Source organism: Strix uralensis, chromosome 2 (genome assembly GCF_047716275.1).
Source record: "Strix uralensis isolate ZFMK-TIS-50842 chromosome 2, bStrUra1, whole genome shotgun sequence".
Lineage (NCBI taxonomy): Eukaryota > Metazoa > Chordata > Aves > Strigiformes > Strigidae > Strix > Strix uralensis.
Window position 1 is genome coordinate 20,890,909 of NC_133973.1, and position 20,272 is coordinate 20,911,180.

A 20,272-nucleotide genomic window follows, 5' to 3' on the forward strand; every position below is an offset into this window, starting at 1 on the left:
TGTGTTTCCAGTCCAAAAAGCCAACCATATCCTAGGCTGCATCAAGAGAAGTGTGGCCAGCAGGTCGAGGGAGGGGATTCTCCCCCTCTACTCTTCTCTAGTGAGACCCCCACCTGGAGTTCTGTGTTCAGCTCTGGGCCACCCAATATAAGAAGGACATGGACTTGCTCAAGCAGGTCCAGAGGAGGCCATGAAGATGATCAGGGGAATGGAGCACTTCCCTTATGAGGGCAGACTGAGAGAGTTGGGGTGGTTCAACCTGGAGAAGAGAAGTCTCCAGGGAGACCTTATAGCAGCCTTCCAGTACTTAAAGGGGGCTACAGGAAAGGTGGGGAGGGACTCTTTGTCAGGAAGTATAGTGACAGGACAAGGAATAACAGTTGTAAACTAAAAGATGGTAGATTTAGTTTAGATATAGGGAAGAAATTCTCTGATGTGAGGGTGATGAGGCACTGGCACAGGTTGTCCAGAGAAGCTGTGGCTGCCCCCTCCCTGGAAGTGTTCGAGGCCAAGTTGGACGGGGCTTTGGGCAACCTGGGCTAGTGGAAGGTGTCCCTGCCCATGGCAGGGGGGTTGGAACTAGGTGATCTTAAAGGTCCTTTCCAGCCCAAACTATTCTGTGATTCTAATTTGCTCTTGGCTTTCAGAGATGTCTACCAACTGAAAACATTTCATTAGGGTTTTATAGCATGAATCAGTACCCACATGTATAAAACCTGGGCTGGAGGAGACAAGGCAGCAGCAAGAATAAGTTTTTTTCTGAGCACATGGAGAGAGGATGAGGCATTATGTACTACCAAGATATAATGAGACAAAGCGTCTACACAGCTGCCTAGGACTGCATCTTGTAAAGCTGACTTTCCAGAACTCCACCCTTCTCTCATGAGGAGCCCATGTTCAACTTAACCAGGTTAGAAATATTTCTAGCTCACTCATGCTATTTCTATTTTCTGCATCATTGCAGGTAACATGGCTGAAGATCATTGTAAACACAAGTGTAACTGAGGAAGATACTTTTAAAATAAAGAAGCAAGTAAAGAACTACTCAGTGTCCTGATGCAAGAATATGATAAAAATGTATTTTTCTCTCTATCTTGTTATTTCATTTACAGGCCAACCCTGAGAGAATTTAAGTTTAATCAGTAAAACAAGCAAATAAGGTAATTTGATGAAGTGGATGAGTAAGAGCACGCCACTTTTATGCAGTCTTGAGTTTAACTAGTTTGAAAATACAAATCTAAATTTATTTCCAAAATGCTTTTACTTTTTTGAAATACAAATCTAAATTTATTTCCAAAATGCTTTTACTTTTTTCCTTCTTCCTTTCCTTTTTGAACAGAAAAAAATAATGGACAAATATTATTTAAGATCCAAATACATTCAGGGCAATAGCTAATTCTGTAACAAATTAAAGAAAACTCTGGGGCAGAGTGTAGGGTTTAGAAACCGCTAACCATGAAAAATACATTGTTAAGTTTCCCTGCAATACTTTTCAAAAGAATTTCCACATATGTCATTAGGCTCATTATTTCTTAAACACTGCAGATATTAGCATCAGCATAATACTACTGTTCATACATCTTCCTTTTTCTGTCTATCCCTTTCTAAACTTGCTATCTTCTTCAAAGCAAAGTCCTCGTACATAAAAAAAAAAAATCCTTCTCTCTTGTCAGCAAAGCACTCTCATTCTCTTCCTTCAAATCCCTCCATATAACCTACATTTCATGAAGACTGACACTACTGCTCTAAATGCTGTCAGTATCACATCCTATCTTACAATTTTACTCTTATCCTGTGTATCATATTCTTCTAAAATCAGATTCTAAATTGCTTGGGGCTTAAAGTTGCCTCTCTACTTTCCTTTATCTTGAACCATTCAACAGGACAAGCGCTTCCCACCCTGACTGGTTAATTTGTAGGAGCTATGGGATTCTAGCTTTATGGCAGCTAGAAGAACAGCTGATGTTACACTGCTCATGAACTAGGAATCAACTGAACACATAATATTCCAGCTCCATGTTTTCCACTCCAATGGACTACATCACTGCCATAAGACTGGTTACATGGCATTTAGAAAGTAGCTCAAGGTCAGCTCGTGTTGTTCATTTTCAGAAAGCCATCTTGACAGAGTTGTGAATCTGCTTTAATTTACTTCCACTTTGTAAACTAACATAAAAAAATCCAGTGACTTTTAATTATGAATCTCACATATATGATAATGTCCTTAAAATTATACAATAAACTGAAAAGTAAAAATGATAATCATAATGTCCCAACAGCAAAGGATCCAAGCCTGGCAAGTGAACTGAGACTGTGGAAAACAAGATGCTCTGTGATAAATGGGGGGTGTATATTAACTTTACAACAGCAGAGTATAGCAAAGATTACACATTCAGACTGAATATAAAATGGATGTCTTCAGACAAAAAAAAAAAAAGACAAAATTTAATCTTGATGTTTAATGCAATAAAATGTTAAGCTTTTTAATAAAGAAAGAAAAACTTTTCTTCAGTGCTAATTATATGAAGTTAATGGAACTTCTCCCTGTCAAAATATTAAACCCAACTCACCCCAGGAATCCCAACTATCTGAAACATACAACCTTCTCTACTGCTTTTGAAGTATCAGTATATACCAGTAAGCTTTCTAACTGACAATTTTTTTAAATATAGAAAGTCTTCATAAACATAAAATGAACCAATTTAAAACCTTGATGGACTTTGCAGTGAAGTGCTGACGAGATAAAAAGCATACCTGAATTACAGAAAGCATAGGTTTTTAGAAAAGGTACCTCTAAGAAACTATTCAAGACATTTTTGCTTAGTGATTTTCTATTTGAAGGATGGAAAAGCCATTTTACACTGGCTTATTGTTTCCATAAACCAGGGTATTGCAAGAGCCTCGGTCTGCTTTTGTAGCAAAATAGCCACATTCAGCTGAGGCACAGGAGCAGGCAAGAGCAGCTTTTAATCACACTGCAGTGTTCTCATCTTTACAACATGGAGATGTTCAGGCTTCTTGTGAATGGCAATAGCCACGTGGCTCCTAACATATCCTGGTGGAAGAACCACAGAGCTCTGTGGTGCACTAGTGAGGCTCCTTTTTCTTTGCCCTGCTCTTAACTGGGTGCCTCCCACAGGGACTTGCAGGGAAGGGGGACTGAAGCCCTCACACCAGCACTGCTGGGAGTTCATCTCTCACCCCAGGAGGACCCCAGGCTGGAGAACTATAAGCATTGCATGACACTGAGGTGGCACAGGTAAAATGGGAACCAAAACCTGGTTTATATTTTTCATAAATTGGAATTCAGAAGAAAGAATCCATTATTTGGCATCAAAGGAAAAATACACACCTAAGTACAGATTAAAAAAATAAAGGCTATCATTTCTTTCAATTAAAAGACACAGCAGAAGCAATTTTAAAAAAAAGAAAGAAGAAAAGGAGAGATAATTGGGACATGCTGTTTGGAGACTAGCTGGAATGCTGTGCATAGCAGCAAGGACGGCCTCCTCAAAGCAACTGGGCAGCACAAAGCATCAGCAGCCCATTTCCAGACAAGCAGAACATATACACCCCAATTTCCAGCTCTGTGTTCAGCTCATACTCTGCCTCACAGCAGAAGAGATTTAAAGCCTCAACCCTCAAGAACTGCAAGCTCTGAATCCCAAATCTATCCACAGCCATGCTCTAACAAATATTATCTGCCCTGTTGTGGCTGAGCATGCACCAGTAAATACTGGGATATCTTGGAAGCTGGTCCAAAAATACAAACTTGTTATCATTTTCCTACAGAACCCAACACCTGTAAGGGATGCCTTAAGAAGTGTCTAAAACATGGATCAATATTTGAAGCTTGATATGTCCTTGGGATTAACTTGCTTTCCCGTACTCCAGGCAAGGCTTCATTTCTACAACATGGGGACTTCAGCTCCCCTACTGTATTGGGGAGTTATGAATCTGCGAAGCAATTTTAATAGAAATACTGTAGCATAGCATAGAGGAAAGAAAAAAGCTAATCAAGACACTATACCAGAGATGAAAAGTTACTGATCCTAAAAAAAAAAAAAAAAAAGCAAGTCAAGAAAGTTATGGTTTAACATTCTCTTTCATCTGTGTATGACTTCACCATTTAATTTGCTTAAGCTTGAAAAAGGTGGACAAGGAAGAGAAAGTTTTATGAGAGAAATGGTTTCACAGCAATTCAACTTCGTTTGAGATGTCTGAAAAAGCATTAACTTATATACTATAAATCTGTCTCTCTTTTAGACTTTTTCCCCCCACACTTTAACACAAAGTGGAAAAAAGATATATTCATATGGCCCTTGAAGTGCTTAGATCACCATGTTATACAGGAGATGTGTCTCACTAAAGGTGAGAACTTTTTGGATATGATTACTAATTAAAACTTTACTGTTGCAAAATTTACACTTAAAATTAGCTCTGTCTTTATGGCTTTTGAAAGATAATGGATGTGAGATGGACTGATATGGAACAAAGGTAATATGAACTCCTTGAGACATACTGTGAACATTGTATAATAGATCTGCATAGTACATCATGCTGTCCAGATGATTTTCAATGCCATATTGAAAAAAAGAACAGACAGTAGCTTCACATATAGCCTGCAAGTCAGAAGGATTTGGATGTCTGTCTGTAAAGGCATGAAGGGTGACCCCATTTTATTGCTTGCACACAAGCCCATGCCATGGAGCTTCAGGACTGATAGAGGGATTTGAGAATAAGACCAAGGTCACACCAGCTTCTCCAGCACGCCACACTCTTGCACACAGACCCTGGCAAGAACCATCTTTCTCACTGCTTCACCACTCACTCAGAGCACTGGTCAGCACCACAAATTAGGTTGTTTTTCTGCCCTAGAGACTGAGAAGCCACCACACATAGAGTGCTCTTACTTTCTCCTGACCAGTTTCCTTCAGTTTGGCTGACTCGTTCCTCAAGGCATGTGGGATAACTGAGGTGCAATAGAGGAACTGGCCACCACACGGTTCTGGGGCAGTCCATTCTGACACTGTCCCAGTGTCGCATACCAACTGCCCCCAGCACATTGCAGAAGCGATAACTAACTCTGCAGCTGAGGTGCTTTGCTCTCTTTTACTGTACATCTTTACAGAGGAAATCACTAACCCGATCTTCTCAACTGTTTCTTCAAATATCCTTTCTACAGCCTAATGCCAGCACAAATGTTACGGTGAAAATCAGAGAGGTATAATTTGATCCCCAAAGTCCCTTGATCCCTTTTCCTCCTTCAGCCTTCTACATAAAGAGTGCATCATGAGGTGTATTGTGTGCAGTTTTTTCAGAGGAGCCAGTAAAAGCTGGTCCCATAGTCACATTAAAGGTCCCAGGGTACCTCTTGTTAGAGGAGAATAAGGATTTTTTTTTTTTTTTTTTGCGCTTTCTTCAGCCAAGCGCTCTCCTCCCAGGGCAATGTACTAAGTACCTGCCAGCTGTCTTCCATCTAGCAGAGGGAGCTGAACGCTTTTTTGTAATGAAGGCCACTATGTACATCTAAGCTATTAATTCAAAGACAAACAGGCATTTCTTTGATGGAAAGATGTGAGTCTGTGAGGTAGAAATGGGTTAATAAATGTGAAAATGAATCTTTTAAGGATAATGTGCCAGTGTCAAGTAGCAAAACAGCTGAAGCACAGTTCTGACATCTCCTCAGGACACAAAATATTCTCATAAAATCTGGGCAGGGGAGAAACATTTGATGTCTGGCCCTACCATTTATATTTTTAGAAGGCTACACAACAATACTCTGACACCCCCTGAGGTATCTAATGGTTCAACAGTCCTGTACAGCTAGGTTCTGCCTCCTTTCGAAGGCACACAAATCCATAAACCTTCACTGACCTGTAGTGTCGGTATGTTCCTGCCTGCAGCCCTTTTTTTCTGCTGTGTTAGAAAGCCTGATGAGACTGCTTATTGAATTTCTTCCTTTCAACATCAAAGATACTAGCCAGGCTCTCCAATTATTTAATAGATTCTGCTACAGTGGAGATCACCGATTCATTTTCACTAGAGATATCCAGTCATTGTAAAGAGCAATTATATATAATAACAGCCTAGCAGTTCTCAAACGTTCTTTTATCAAACACACAGTCCAGTGATTACCGAGATGGGCAATGATCTGATATTTATAATAAAACTTAATGTCTTTGGTGTTAGTTTTGCCAAAATATCAGCAGCTTTGCTCTGCAGACCCAGCACTTAAAATGCAGTGGGACTGTTTGGACTGCCTTTTGCTTTAACTGTTATATTTATTTCATGGTCATTCTTTTTAAGCCTCACAGAAAGGTGTCTCTGATTCATTTTTTTTGCTTCTTGGCAGTGCTGTCTGGAGGAATGACACAGGGAGACAGGAGATACTGACTTCTGAAGCCAGCTCTGTCGCCGAGCAGCCTCGAGCAAGATGTTTTGTCTCAGTCTTCCCATCTGTAAAACTTTCCTACTTAACTGTGCACAGGGGCTGAAGATCAGTTTGCTAATGGCTGTGTATTAGCACTGTGCATGGCTCTTTGAACATATAATATGTCCTAAAAATACTAACCCTTTTTGCCCTTATTCACAGATCACTTTCCAGATCTACAGATTAAAGTATTCTTTTTCTAATACTTTCTCTGAAATAAAAACTCAGCAATAGCTACTTACTGAGCCTTGTCTCTCAATGGCTCTGAGGTGGCAAGTCCTCTACTTGAAGTAAAAACTTTTCCTAACCCTTCCTTTTACAACTGTGATACAACTAGAAGCAAAATTAGAATAGTGAGGTTCACAGAGCTTGCTTGACCTTGAAGCATAAATTCTGAAGAGCAAAATGAGAGCACCCACCTTCTCCAGACTGGTTTTGAATCCAACCAACTGACAAAGACGGAAGTGATGAAGACAGTCACAGTCTTGAGCAGGTTTTATATCCCCATCAATAGAAGGCAGCAGTATGTGTACAAATTCCCTGCTCTAGAAAGCTATTATGTCCCACAGGCAGCTTTCATGCATTTCAAATAATCCTTATTTTAGTTAGACAACATGGTCCTTTATCTTTCATACCCTGTGCTTTCTCATCTGTAGGACTACACCAGATACAAGTTTCCTTTGACATGTTCTCTTTTTCTGCCTGAAAAATCAGATCCAGGCAGACTGTGGCCATTTGTCTGCTGTGTAAAATATAAGCGCAGCTCCTGCTGGAACAGGAATTGCAGCCATCACAGACCCTGCCCACAGCATGTGCATAGGCGAATCCTAGGGGCCACACAACATAAGAATGACAAACTTGGGCATGAAATAATTTTATGTAGGGCACTTCAACTGCCTACAGCATGTACCATGCATTCCCCGGATCCAGGAACTGCTGAACATTTCTCTTTGGGATTTCCCAGTACACACAAGAACATGTGTTAGCAGGGAATAAAGAGCAAGAGCTGTCCTGGGAAGAGCCTGTGGGTGCATTTTTCTGGCACATTAGTTCAGATCTTGCACTCAGACCAGAGCCCCACAGAGTCTGCATGCTGAGTTATCCTCTGGCTTTAGGCTGAAGCAGGTCAAACCTTTCACGAAGCCAGGTAACCTGGGCATAGCATAGGGGGCCTGGCTCACACTATTCTGCCTCTAATGGCAGCAAGGCTATAAGGGGTAGGATTCATGATATGGCTCTACAATCTTGGTACAAAATTCAATCCCAGAGACCAAGGAGACTACAAGGCTGACCACCAGACACAAATTCCTGTGGGGGGACACTGCATGGGGCCACGGCCAGGGTCTCTGGGAGTTCAGGGACTCTGCAGTGCTGCCAGTTGAAGCACTCCTAGCTGTCATTTCAGCTCTGTCACACCTAGTTTCAGCAAAGTAACTGGCCTAGTTTACCTATAACTATCAACTGTTCCAGCTCTGCCTTTTGACTGAAATTCATTTCCTACAAAAGCTAGAGCCTGCACCTAACAGATACAGCAAATTACTCAGCATTAACCAGTATAATCTGAGCTGGTTTTCATGGTGCCTGCTTCCCACTCCTCCCCAGTCACACACAAGCTCTCTCTGTGGGCATGGTAGAGCACATGTGGAGCAGCCACAGCAGCTGTGAGGGCAGCTGGGGGTGGGAAGGAATTTTGCTTGTCCACATGGTCTCTCTACTTCATATTCTAACTCCACATAATTTTTTTTTTCCATGCCAGGCAGCTGTGAGGCTTTTTTAATACACCACCTGAAATCTATTTTCATCTAGCATTCAAAACATGACTGTAAATGGTTTATTGTTGTCATACTTTTAGATTACTTTAACTTTAGGAGCACTGCCTTTTTCCTCTTCATTTTTCCTGGCAATACACACTGCTTCTTCTTCTCTGTAAGGTGAAAGATGTATAGACTGCTAGTTGTCAGTGCTTGCAAGTAGCCATTTAAAAGCAGATATTTTTTGTCAGCATTTTTATTTGTGAAGCTTCTATGACAGATTTGGAAATTGAAGCCCTTGATTTATCTCCAGGCTGAAAACTAGACAGAGGCAAGGACACTGTGAGCCTTAGGAATGAAATTACAAACATGTCATTACCTCCTTTAATCTGCTCTTGTTTCTGTGAAATTGCTCTAGACAACCCCAAAAATCCATGTGCTTTTACAACAAAAAAATCCTCTTTTCAAGCTATTTTCCGCCCATATTATTTGAGGCCACTCACTGTTCACTTGTGTAAAAACAAAGTCTAGTAAATATACTGCTTTTTAACACGTGCAGGAAGCTAAGCCAACAGACCCAACCAACATACAAAACAGTCATAACTAAAATCACCACCCTCCCCACCATTTTTCTTTTTTTTTTTTTTCCTTTTTTTTTTTTTTTTTTTTTTTAATTAAATCTTGTTTGGCTCACAGGAAAACACAGTTTGATATCGAATCACACTAGCACTCAGTTCAGGCCACATTTGGCATAACATAACATCACATCTGGCACATTGAAACTGTGACTGACAGACTCTGATCAAGATTCACGTGATGGGAGTAGCAGGGGTTATTGCAAAGCAGAAGTGAGAGGCATCGGAGGAGCTATAGTGAGAAAGTGGCAAAAAGCCCAACTCCCCTTTGCCTGCTCAAGCATTTCTATTAGCTCTTATTTTTCCACTGCACTATAATTCTACACAGAAATTGGAAGAATGACTACATGTATTAGTTTGTGTTGTTACCCGTGTAACAACATCCGTGGATGACTAAAAAGGACCTACTGTGATGAGAAAGGCTTGAATGGTGGTGCAAATGGTTGTATAAAGTATAGCCCCTTTCCTGAACCAGTCCCTAAGTTGATGCTGGCACTAGCGGTAATTCCTAAGCAAGCAGTGCCAAGTGGAAAATTGCAGCTGCCTGAGCTGGGCATATAAAAGTCCCTTCTCGGCAGGCTGGTGTGTTTCCCGTGTGAGAAGTACTCTGGTCACCCTTAAGCTATTCACCACCGAGATGGTCATCCGATGCCAAAAGAATAGATTGCCTTGTGCTTTGTACATTTTGCTGAGACAGAGAACCAGTGACAGATCTCATTTTGTCTCAAAAATCAGACAGAAAACAGCACCATCAGTGCCTTCATATCTTACACAGAAGTCACCTGCTGCTGCAGAGATCTCATTTCGCTTCAGATCTGGGAGAAGGCCACTCCACTTGGGATAATTCAAGCCCACATCTTCCACACAGCTAAACCAAAAGCAGTGCTGGGGAAGAGGAGTGTGGTTTTCCTCTCCTTTTTCAGATTATTTGACTTTGCAGAATGGTTTAGGTCCCTAGCTGTTAACATCAAGAGTTATTCTCATCATCATTGACCTAGTAACATTTTAATCTTATTCTTCCAAGAGTTGGCAGTGGTGACAAACAAACTCCAAAGCAAACGTGGGTGTCTCTGCAGCCATATCACTTTACAGGAGAGCACTCACACCAGAACTGAAAACACTGACATACAACCCCATTACCCTTCCCAGTAAATCTGCTGTTTGACCTAACTCCTGGAAGAGATTCAGGTAAAAGGTTCCAGTACTGAGCCCAAATGTATAGCTGATTTATTATAGGCTCAGCTCATTTGGCAAAGCTCCAGAGAAGGGTGGAAGGTCAGACATATCCTTTTCATAAGCATCTCTAGCTGTCTAACACTCCACATCAATTTTAAATGCATCTGTTTTCAGTAGGCTAAGCCTGAGGATCCACATCCTAGGTGCCGAGATCCACCCTCGTAGATTTAACACAGAGCTCTAGACTCCATTCTGGCAGGTAGGCACTAAAGGTTAGATATCAAAACACATAACTTGAATCCTTAAAACCCTTTACCAGTCCACCTCTTTGTGGTCAGATTCCTTTCTGAGACATGAAACGACTACCCACCCTTTATCACAAGCTTCTTGTGAAAATAAAAGCAGTAATCTCTAAGAAAATTTGGATGCTGTGGTGGATGCAGGTTATATTAACTGCCATGCTGCTCCATTGCCATTGTCTGTCTTCAGATATGCTATCACAGAGAGCTGGAAGTGGGGCAAAAGCCCATTAGTCAAGAAGGGAGAGAGTAAAAAGAAACTGAAAGGAAAAAAACCATAAATACCCAAACTCCAAAGACCCAGTAATTCTGTAAAAGCAAAAAAGACACAGGAGAGAGATCAGGCTCTTAATGTTGTAGAAAGCTGTAGCGAACAGAATTTGAAGAGGAGTGGGCAGAGGTAAGAAATAAAGAGTAAGAAATAAACAACCTCTCCCCTCCTCTCCCCTCCCCTCCCCTCCAGCTAAAGAGTGAGTGAAAAGGGCAACAGCTGAGGCCAATGATAGCCAGGTGCCAGGCAACACCATGGCAAAGGCAAAGCTATGCTGCTGATCAGAGAAACCAATCAGTCAAATCAGCAAACGACAGGCAAAGCTGATGTGGAAGGAAGGGGGGACTGGGCATTACCAGAGCAGAGAGATGGTGCTTAAACTGTGAATTCCCCGCCTTTGAAAAATATCACTGCTATCAGTAGGTCAAGTTTCTTTTAGAAATTCAAATCTGTGACGGAATCATCAGGAGGGGGGGGAAATTGTTAATTACCAAGGATTAACAAAAGCAACATTGTCATTAGCCAATGGAGCCTTTCTTATGATGTTTTCTATTATTAGGTACTTAGGCTGGAAGTTGCCTTCCCACATAAGATCTGTCTTTGTGATGAATGTATCAATTTGCTTCATAATTTGACCATAACAATGCAGGATTCTAGCTGTAAATTACTGTTTTAATCTTTCACTTATGGCATAAATACTCTTTATTGCACAATATGCATAGTTTTGCATATTAACTATGTAGTGACATTTTACTATGGGCACATAATGTCACCATTTTTATGGTATTTCATATTATTTTGGAACAGGTAAATTTAAAATACGTTGTTCCATAGTGTCCATTTAGGAGGAGATTTTTAGAGATAAATACATCAGACTGTAATTTCAGTGCTTGGTACTAAAACTACATCTTCATTCGCTTAAATGTATGGGTTATGAGTGCAGCAGAACCATTCTTATGTCAGTTAGATGAGAATCAAGTCCAGAGTATGGAAGGATTACTTAATCTGAGATATTTTTTTTTGTTCTAGAACTTGTGATTGACAGACTACCTTATTACTCTTCCTTTTTTTTCTTAACTTTAAGAATATCTAATGAAATTAATCATAGCCTGGAGGAGACAGTTTGAAACCTGCTAAGAATTATATATGTCAGTGCAAGCTTTACAACTCGCTTGGACTAATTTGCTACTGGCAAATATATCACTGTCATACACTTCTGTAAACCTTGCATTTGCAATCTTTTGAACTAACTATACAAGCTGAAGCACTAGTTTTAAAGTGTAGGGTGTGATAGAAGTGTTGATGCAAGGTTTCTAATTCGGCAGTAACTCCAATAAAGATATATTGTTATACTCCTGTGTCTTCTAGTAATACTGATTGTTTAGTCCATATCAGAGACACAGACAGAGTAGGAAAAAATAATTTGACTATTTCTAAATAAAGCAAAGAACAGCTAAAGTAAAAAACCAGAGAAATTGGTCCGTACAGGAACTCATACTATGTGCAACCAGGTTGTACATTAGTATCAGACAAATCTTAAAATCATTAATATTATTAACTCACACATTAATTTTTCTTTCTTGGATGGACAAAGAGGGTTGAATTACGCTATACCCAGACTATCCGAACCTTTTATAGAAGCAGCAAAAGTTAGAGGAAAGTCTCCAGTAGTTTTTGTCACTTCAATACCTGTCACTACTGTCAGTTTCCAGTAAGTTATTGATTTCTATTTGAAACAAATACCAGGAACAATATCTATGCTATTAAAACTCCTGTGCTAAAGTAAAACCTTAATTATGACCCCTTATTCTCTTGAGTCAAGATATTGACACATCTGACTGTCACACAGCTCAACTGTTTCCAAAGTTGTTTTGCTTTGCATTGCTGATGACACAGTAAACATTACAGTGGGAGATGAGCTGTCCTGCTGAGGACAAGCTTTTTCCAGTGTCAGGATGCAGAGATGCCTGCTTATTTCCAGACTAGGTACTGCAGTTCCAGCTCTGTCAGATATCTGAATTGGGATTATTAGCAAATTCAGTATATCTTGCTGAATTCAGTTTCTTTCTACATCAGTGGTTATCACAGACATTTGCTTTCCTGATACCACCTAACAGAAGTGCTAGTCTAATGGGATTTATAAGAGGTGTTAAACTAACATACTAGTGAGAGGCAAAGGCTAATTTTTAATATGACAATCTTTAAAGTACTTTAAAGAAGCTCCTTAAGTATTACCTCAGTTTCATAGATGGGAAACATAGAATGGATACCAGACTTGCTCAAAACCCAGTAAAACCTAGCTAACTTGTTAATGATGTTGCTCCTGTCAGTTAAAGGTCTTTGGGGAAGAAAACACCCCCTAAAGTAACTCCTCACCCCCCCAAACATGTTGACAACAAAATGTATTTGGACACATAAACAGAGTCAGAGACACAAGGATTTTTTCAAAGATGCCTAAGGATTTGAATAAATACATTTGAACATTTCAGTATATATATTTCAAAGACATTTCAAGGTCAGAGCAGATACAGATCTGTATTCTATAGCCATGCTGCTATGGGACTTTTGGTTAACAAGAGCCACAGGCACATTAGTGAGGCAATCCTTGGCCTCATTCATCACAGCTCAAGTCCCATTTGAGATGCTGTTTTGCAATATGTGTTTTGTCTGTGTGAATAGACTTTCTAATTCATTACAGTAGGAAGCAATAAGAAACCCAGGTACTTCCAGATTGTATTTGTGTTTAACAAACAAACAAACAAAAGCAAAACAAAACTTTGCATACCATTAAACCTTTCTTTCTTACCACTTTTCTTGGTTTTTTTGAATATCAGATCTTTTCTAAAGACTGTTACCCGATACAAACAAATTTAGGAAAGAACGGGGAATATCAAGAAGCTGAGGGATGACCTCAAGATTTTTTTTTATGCTTTCATTAGTATTTTTTATTAGTTCATGGGAAAGGGAAAGTCTCCTGGTGAGAGATGATTTGCAAAGGGACCTTTCACACAGGAGTCTTACAGAGACATTACTGCTTTCAGTTTAAAGCCAGGTTCTCCACTAAGGAAATACTGCTGTAATCCTTACCAGCCAGATGAATCTGTTAGATCAGTCCCATCATACAAGATTTAGCTGGTTCTCAGTGCCAGCTCTGTACCAGAAAACACATTGTTTTTTCATAGCAAACTGAGCATTAGAGTGGCTGTGTGGCCAGTAAGAGCAAGTGGATGTGGGTTAGTCACACTGTACCAGGCTCTGCATTCTTTACTAATCAATCATTTGCATTTCTTGGAGCTTAGCACAGCTACTGAAAGCAGCTGTGCCCAGTGGATTTTATGAGGACATTTAATTCCCAGGCCTTTCCCTGCAGGCCCACAATTCACTCACATAACAACTTCCTCTTATGAATATCTGCTCATAGTTTTCCTCTGTCATATTTGCCAATCTTCCTGTAGCCTATCACAAAAAAAGAAAAAAGCCTGCTACGCCATAACTTCCAGTAAATATATAGGCCTTCAGAGAAAACAAACAAGTAAATACCCAGTTCCTCCATGATTTTCAGGTTGTTTTTTTTTTTTTTTTTTTTCCCTGTCCAGCTGTAATTGCACATTTTCTAACTCGAAACATAGACAATTCACTACCAGTATATGACTGTGCCAGACACTCATCCTTCCCAATATCCTCCCACTCCCAATTTCTATGCATTAACTTAGAAAGAAGCTGTATAGCTGTCTTCACTTCCTGGAAGAGGTCAGTGCATTAACACGCTACTGATTTTTTCTGAGGCTAGATGAGGTGTGGGGCAGAGTCAGCAGGACGGTAAGACTTTATGCATTTTTTTTGGATGTCTCTGATGCTGCCTAATGAGAACTTTGACATAAGAGGTCATTCAAAGGGGAAAAAAAAGAAAAGGAAAAAAAAAAAAAACCAAACCAGAACTAAACCTTTCTTCATTCCTTGCCCCAGGATGACACTACATCCAGCCCTTTTCAAAAACAGTAATTGGGTTCTGTGCTTGCTTACACCCAGATGGATCAGGAATAATTTCACAGAAATCTAGGGAGTTAGGCTGATTTTAAACTGAGCTAGCTTTGGTATAATTCAGTCTTATTTATGTGGTTTACTGTTTTACCTTGTTTCATACATATGTGATGTCTGCCAAATCATTGTTGGTTATTAGAAAAACTAAATCAAACCATAAATTAGCTCACTCATTAGGGATATAGGGCAGCAAGGACCTTCCTTTATCTTCATGAATAATGATCCTAGTTTCTACGGAATACTTCATTTCCATTTGCAAGAGAATTTCATGACTTGTACAATGAACTCTGTGGCTCATGAAACTCTGACAATGGTCTTCACTCCTTTCTTTTGGTTAATTGTAACAAATTTAATTGCCTTGTTATAAAGGAGATTATTTCTGGGAAGGAAATTCCTGCCTGAGGTATATAAGAAGGTGAGAGATTTCCAAGTTTTGTCTCTTGAGCATATTAATAGTGCACCAAGGTTCAGCCTTTTTCAATATGAATTTAACAGATGGGATTTAGAGTTCCTTTTAGCTATAAAGAAGTGAGAATGCCTCTGCCATTGTCAGAGAGTAACAGTCTGTCTTTCTTTTTGGCAAGCACCCAAGTAAGTGGGTGGCAGCTGGTGACAAAGGCTATGACTGCACTTGCCACTTTCTTGTGATAGCTGAAGCAGAGCATTGGCCTGAAGCAATTGCTGCTGAGTTCCTTATGTCTCCAGTATGGTTAGGGAGGGGAGTTATGCAGATGTAAATATTATATCAAATATGCTTGTTCCAATTGAAGCTGCTAGTATACTTTTACCCCAAAAGAATAGGGAATGCTTTAGACAGTTTCATAATTTCCCATTAGTTATGGGGAGGGGGGTCTCTTGCAGCTAGAGGAACCTCAAGAAATTGCCCTTTGCTTTATCATCTACTACGTATTTTAGGCTGAAAGTGTTGCCTGTAGGCGACCTGCTCTCTCTTGGACTCCCAAGTTCAGCACGTGTTTTTAGCAGTACCCTTTGATCAGTTCGAAGGCCACCTGTGAGTGACAGTGGAAGTCCTTTCTGTCAGGAGCCTGATGTGATGACTCCTCAGTCCCAGCTCTGGGGACTTTAAGGCATATCAGCAGTGCTGAATGACACTCTGTCAGTCTGCCATCATCTTCTTTCAAAGGCCTTTTCCTCTCTCTGCCTTTGCTTTGAAATTTCTTCCATTCCCTCCCTGAGCTCTTTAGCAATTTTTGTAGTCTTATCTGAATCTTTTAGCTACATCCCCTCTCTTTAATTGTGAACCTCATGTTCACGTTTTAATTGTGAGACCCATGGTGCTGGGCCAGGTATTGCAACATTTCCTCCTGCCAACCCTTTTTCTGACTTTTGTTGTGTTTCTTGTTCTTATCTATCCCACCCAGCCTATATAATTCTCTTGCCCCTATTCCCAGTTCCTTACAGGAGCAGTTATTTGTTAGCTTTGTGCATTAAAGGGAAATACCATATTGTCTAGTCTTGCCCTACAGCAAGGCAGGATGATCATGATTCATCTCCTGAATGAAAACATAGATTCAAGGCCCCAGAGGCATTGAAACAAGCCACACTATTTCCCTCCCACTCTGAAAGAAATAAAGAATGATATTGGCAGAGAAAAGTATGTGATTTGGTGGTCAATAATGTCCTTATCTCGTGCTTCTGCTGACACACACTGCCAAGCTCCAGCAGAGCCAAAAAGCAGCGATACAACCGACATCTTCCTTCCCATCCTAGGTGCAGTGATCGGCAACTTCAGGGACTGATGTTCAATCTCTCTCCCACTTCAGTGAATATGGCCTAGCTGTACTGAATACAGTGGGAAAATCCAAATTGTTTCCTCCCACACCCTTTTTTACATAGTAGGGCCTCCTTTAGAAAGCCTGAATATGCCTGCTGCTGAAAAACTTTCAACCAAAGTTGCCAATCAATGAGTAAACCTAGAGTTAGTTTACCTATGCCACACAAAGAATCACCAGCAGCTGTACAGGTACAAAACATACATGAAAAAGGGAAAGCTGAGTCCTGAGAGACTATGGTAGATATAAAATCATGAGCTTGGAGTAGTAGAGCAAGAAGAAGATATCTACTGGGGTAAGAAAAAGGCATAGAAAATATACAAACTGTCATGCTTATGTGTGTGATGTTTCTATGCATCTATGCCTGTGTGTTTATGAGCTCATACAACCTGAAAAATGAAAACCCTAAATTACAGCCCACTACTCATTTCATACAGAACCAGAAGAAGACCCTGCATTCACATTTCAGTAACCTGTGATATTAAATGTGAACAGACTTTTTACAGTCCCTAAATGACTCATCAGGGGAGAAGCTTATGATGTGTAAATGAGACTCTCTGTAATGACCTAGTGACACTCTTCCCTTCTAATCTGTGAAACAACACAGCTCTCAAAGATTTCGTGTGCTGCACAAGGGTTGCTGTAAAAGGAGAAGGTACTGACATCAGCTTTTCTGGCATGAGGCACCCAAGGAATAGTTATGGGAAACGATACCTCCATCTTGCAGCTGTCCAGTCCCACAGGATTAATCCTCTCCTACATCAGCTTCAGCTTCCCCATGCAGACAGGAGGCTGGTTGGTCAGATGTGTTGCAATCATGTGCTAACTGCAAGAAGAGGGCACCAATCTCAATTGTGTCCAGGTAAATAACATTTAGGGGTCAGTCTGCCTCTGGGGAATGCTAAAAACAGGCCCCAAACTGACAAAAGCAGCATTGCTACCCTCCCAACACGAGTATTGCTACACTTCTCTACAGCAGCAGCCATAACTGTTGCTTTTTACCACCTTTAGGCAATAAATGAATTTGAAGGTGGTGGCAGCAATTTACCTATGTCACCTCTCAGGTGAGCTACAGCCGTGCAATATAGCTGGCCATGAAGGATGCCCTCACGCAGCCTCAAAGCCATGCAAAACTTGGATGCATCTTCTTAGTAACAAGCAAACTCAGCCTGTTCCCCACAACCTACATAGACTTCTTACAGTTTTTGGAATTTAGTCCAAGGTCTTGGACTTTAAGGGTCAGATCTGGGTGTAGCTGAAGGGCTCCCTAGAACTCATAAATGTAGACCGTCATCAATAACTTTATTCCTCTATCACACTGAAGGTTTTACAGGGAGAATTTTCTAAAACTGGAGCATTGGATCTCACGGGAAGAAAGGATCATCACAGACTGTATTGGATTCTTCTCCAAGTACAAAGTGCTTTTTAAATCTAAACTTCTTATATAAACATAGGGGAAATATGAAAATATATAAATAAATTACAACGCTTCATTGCACACATACTCCTCCATGGGGAGTGGATGAGAAAATAAATATGACAGCTCTTAGTCATGTTGCTTACTGCTGCTCTGGAGGGTAATCTCATACTACATTAGTGAGTGCAATATAATGATGTACTTTAACTGGATCACATCATGGTATATGTACTTTTGTCTCTGAGGTTAGCATTAGATGCTCCACAAAGAGTAAAAATGCACTGGAAAAATTACAGAATTATATGGAATATTTTCTTTGTCCTGAGACAGAGCTGGCTAATGCTCTGATAAAGAACTAAAAGCCCTTTCAAAAGGTATTTTTTCCATTTCAGTTACTTGTACATTCTATCCAACTTCATCTGTCAAGGTCCAAAGTCTGATTTGCCTGTTTCTTTTCTTCCTTTCTTTGTATCTTATAAGTTCCCACCTCTCTATAAGTTCAATCAACTCAAAGCCCTTGAAACGGGAAGCACTGCCCATCTGCCATGTGTTGACATCAGTGTTTTGGAGAATATTTTTCACTGTTCAGTAGTTCTGTGATTCTGATGGTTGGGACAGTTTCTTTTTGCACCCCTTTTTACTGAAGCTCTAGATGTGAATACAGACTGAAAAGAAGAGTAACAGGCTCCCCTTTGGTCCTACACCTAGAAAGGGACAGACCAGTGTCCCATGCTCCTGGCATGTGCACAGCTTTACCTCCTCTCTCCGCTCCCTCCCTCTTTCATCCAGCCAGCTGGCACAGCCCAGAGGATGTACTCCCCCACAATACACCAAACAGGGATGGTTACTATCCTTACCAGCCGACATTAGTGCTAATTTCCTGTAAGTTGCCACAGAATAAAGAAGAGGCCTCTTTCTAAAAAATCTTTCCGGCTTGCTTAAAAACAGCCTCTGTCTTCTTTTCTTCCTGCATGCAGCTTGCAGAATCAATAAGGCCCTAGCCTCTTAGCCTTGAGCAGCAGAGAAGCTATTGCTACAAACTCAGCAGGAGGAAGAGCTAGGGCAAGTAAGTAGCTCAGAGCTAATCAAAAGTGCCCTCCTATGGCTCAGGATGTTGCCAATTGCTTGAAGCAAAACCAGAAGGCAAGGTACTATGACTCTTTTGTCAAGCAAGGAATCATCTTCATTATCCCCACCTGATCATCTCTTGAGTTTCACTAATTGCACTTACCTTTACCTTATACTTACCAACAGAGATTGGCCAGGTGTTGCACTATAACACTACTTTTGAAAAAGTGTGTGTAACTTCATACAGGTGCCTGATAACTATTAAAAGGGCTAGGTAGACTCGCACATCAGTGTATAATGCCATGACAATCTGGTACAGAGAGTCTGTATTCAATGAAATTATTCTTAGTATTCAGTGAAATTTCAAACAGCCTTTACAGTTTAAAAGAAATTATGTTTGTTTCCCCTTACAGTATTCCTATTGCAAAAGAAACCCAACCAACCAAACCAAATTAAACAAACCCAAACCAAATTAAACCAAAAACCCAGACAAAAAGGGATCCTTGTCTTTTATTGCTACAGAAGGTGGGGAGGAGAGCAGGTATTTTGTTGGCTATTGATGAAGGAGATCCCTTGCTGGCGTTTATAGATTTAGAAGTCTTTAATTTAAAAGCAATCATGAAAGGGACATGCCAGGTTAAGAATCTACTCTTGGCCAGGGAAGGGCACAGAGCAGAGTGCAGTTACCTTTGGGGAAACTTTTGGCTGATGAAGGAAAACAGGACAGTACCAAAAGAATTACAGCTTGAATGCAAAAAAATGTAAATCCAGTGGTGGACTGTGTCATTTGCTGGACTAGGTCATTTTCCTTGGGTACACTGTAGATTTCCAGCACACTTTGCCCTAAATCATGGACATATGACTTTGAGGATCATGTAGAAATCTGCATTGTTGCTGTACTTAAAAAGAATGTTACTGTATATTAAATATTGCTTAAGGGGACATATTTTCATTTAGTGAAAAGCAGTAATAAAGATAAGAATAAATCTTCTGAATACGACAGGTCTGTACATTTATCAAATGCATGCTTAGCTTAGGTCACAGGAAAGCTCTGCCATCAGAGATGTGCGACAGAACTGGGATATCCTCCCCACAGAGGTACCAAACTCTTATTAGTGTCTCTCTCTGTATCTGGGACTTGTTTCTTTATCATAAACACTGACCATCTCAGAATTTCCTCTTCCCTGTGTCATTTGTCTCTCTCCCTTTGAGACCAGTGGCCTTCTTGCCCTTTATAACATCAACTCAAGCATGATAAGTGGTATAGAAAATCTTGCATGAATTCTCTAGCTCCTTCAAGAGGGCTAAGCCACCACTTAAGTCCCACAGGCTTAAATGCTTTTTCAGCACTTGACCTCTTCATAAGGATGAATTTCTCTTACAGTGAG